The sequence below is a fragment of the Populus euphratica genome, unplaced genomic scaffold (genome assembly GCF_000495115.2).
Source record: "Populus euphratica unplaced genomic scaffold, PopEup_1.0 scaffold6171.1, whole genome shotgun sequence".
NCBI classification, from domain to species: domain Eukaryota; kingdom Viridiplantae; phylum Streptophyta; class Magnoliopsida; order Malpighiales; family Salicaceae; genus Populus; species Populus euphratica.
The window spans coordinates 1-2,779 of NW_011505925.1; the positions used below are offsets into that span (position 1 = coordinate 1).

Below are 2,779 nucleotides of genomic sequence, written 5' to 3' on the forward strand. Positions count from 1 at the left end.
CCCCGGAGAGACCAGCATCATTGACCCAAACCACAATCAAGCTGACGACCCAAAGTGAGATGTCAACCAAAACTTCCCATGCTTGAAACTTTCATTTCGGGTAGTTGCTAGTGACACTGCTAGCATGTGAGTGATGAGGAGGAGAAAGAGAACCACTTTATCTAACCAATCACGCGCCATCCCTTTCACCGGAGTGTGTATCAGCACGCCACTAGTAACATAAGCGTGTGAGCTACATGCGCTAACACCGCCACACCCAGCCCCTTTGAAGGTTGCTTTCAAAATCCTCAATGAATTTTTGAACAATACTTAACATGTTACTGGATATATTGATTTCAAAACCGTCTCTAAAGGTTTATTTTCCATGTTCATGTGAAGGTGATTTTTTTTTAGTTTTCGGGATACTTTTCAAAGGAACAACAATATATGCAATTAACTAGCAATCTTTAGCACTAATACACAAGACAGGACGGTAGAAATCTCACCTTCTCAAGCGAAGATTGAATCAGTTGAATATCTGGTTCTAATTTCCAAACAAGTAACGGGCATTATATTGTTTTTTCTTGTCCATCTTCAGGAAACGGTGGGAATTAAGGATCGAAACTCTCAATTATCCTGAGGAGATCAGGGGCCAGACCACATAATCTGATGACATTTCTCCTGTATCTTTCTATCCAAACCTGAAAAGATGTTTAAGAAATGATTAAGGGAAAAACTCCAAGAACCAGGTCCATGTTCATTGAACAGAAAGTATATAAGGTGGTTAATTGGAACTAGATAAACTGAAATGTAGTTATGTTTTAAGCTAAGCCCATGAATGATGCAACAATTGCGTACCTTTTGCGTTGGGAACCTGGAGCAATTTACGCAAAGCATTCCTTGCACAAGCATAAATTCCTGCTCCAAAGGTTCATTTTCTATAAACCTTAGCAATAAAATTTGTAATTGCTGAAAAAGCTCAGCACTGTGGTTGCAACATGCAGGGTTTCCAGGCTGGCAAGAGATTTTTTGAATCAGTTAAGTGTACTGGCAGTGGAGGTTGAGCAAAATTGAGCAACATATGCAGTTTCAATATCTTCATATGGGTCATTCTGTACCTGCTGCAGATGCTCTGTTTCAGGTTCTTCTAGCTTTTCAGAGAAGGCAGCGGAAGGGTGATGTCAGATTCTTGGAAGCAGGCCTTGGAGGAGTTGTGGGAGCGTAGCAGCCTGCAAAACAACAGAACATTTATTTCTGATGAAAACTAGGAAATTGTTTCACTGTACAGGAATAACTCTTTCAAGTATCAGAAACTATTTTAAAAGGTTGGAAACGAGCAGCACTGAAAAAGGAAAACAAAAGCAAGCAGAGACAGCAAAATCCTTCAAGTCAGGAGTTTATCGGACAGCCATGCTTTCAAAACCTTAATAGGAAACGAAAAAAGAAAAGGAAATGCATGAGAAAGGACTTGAGCAGCAATGGTATGGTAGTGTTACATATAGGCAAACTCTAAATACAATTGGAACACAACAGCACTAAGATATCCAAAAATAAATGTGGCAATTCTACTAATCTCAGTAATGTTTCGGGTAGTCTAATTCTGAATCAGACGACGACCCAAACATATGCCAAGGAATGTGACACTCACATGGAAAGATAAACTAAACGAGCATGGCTGCATGGCAAGCATAAGGGAAAAAACACAGAATAATTATGTCCCGAGTCTCCAAGGGAATGCAGCAAGCTAGATTTCATACCACCAAAGCATGCTAATTAAAAATCAATTGCAATAAAAAAAAACATAAATCAATCAGAAAGAACTGGATCAAAGCGTAGTGACATTTACCAGAGTCATTAAGCAACTGCACACTCATCCAATCAAATAACATCCGCTCAGAGTAATGGTCATACAGAGCATCAAACCCACCCCACCATTGCCTTCCTCCATTCGTTTGAGTTCGTCTCACCTTTCCCCTCCTCTTCCTCCTCCTCTTCAGCACATGACTCTTCTTCAGGAATCAGCACCATAAAACAGTTCCTTCTCAGTTCTTTCAACCTCCTCTTTACCTCAGTGGTTATAAAATCATCATCATTGTCATCGTCCTCAGCTCCAGCTCCAGCTACAGGATCAGTGCTGGCTGATTTGTTAGTTACATTGTCACCACCTCCACCATTCTAATTTCTTGACTCCTCTGGCTGTGACCACAGGCTTATCTTCTAAATCCTTTTCTGGGTCTGGTTTGTGGGTTTTCCTGAGCCCTTTCACTTTAAAGAAATCCATCAGCCACCAACCACTAATCTCTTCTTTCTTCAAAATCGCATATAAAAAAGAAAGAAGCTTGGAAGATATAAAATCGAATAATTTGTTTTTTTGTTTCTTCTATTATCGCATATAAAAAATAATGTTCATTTACCATTTTACATTTAAAATTACCATAACTATCCTACACATTGATGATTTATGGCATTTTCAGGCCACTCTACAGTGCCAAAGATCCCAGGAGGCCAAGACCATCGTGAAAAAATTTACATTGATGATCTCCTATTTTATTTTCCAGAAAACTTAGCGAAGTGCTCAACATATTCACTAAAAATGAAGATCGGATGCTCTTTCATGAAAACATACCATACATATTCAAACATGAAAACACATATTACCCAACTCTACAAAAAGAACAAAAGATCCTAAAACCAAAATAAGAAACACAAAATAATCTAAACTCACCAGAGCTGTTTGCGTATTTATTTGTTTCTCATTTGCAGAATTAGGGTAGCATCCACTAATGCCAAACTACATTAA

At 38.8% G+C, this 2,779-nt stretch overlaps 1 long non-coding RNA gene across 2 annotated transcripts; it reads right to left on the reverse strand.

Annotated features, from left to right (window-relative positions):
- Positions 1–26: 26 nt before the first annotated feature.
- LOC105120279 (uncharacterized) lies at positions 27–2,771 on the reverse strand. 2 transcript variants are annotated; one of them, XR_841291.1, is made up of 4 exons: positions 2,705–2,771; positions 1,826–2,244; positions 838–1,208; positions 27–680 (listed from the first exon to the last, which is right to left on the reverse strand). It is a non-coding gene; the product is annotated as an uncharacterized LOC105120279 (long non-coding RNA). The 2 variants fall into 2 exon arrangements; XR_841290.1 differs by lacking the exon at positions 2,705–2,771 and having other exon boundaries at positions 1,826–2,300.
- Positions 2,772–2,779: the final 8 nt, after the last annotated feature.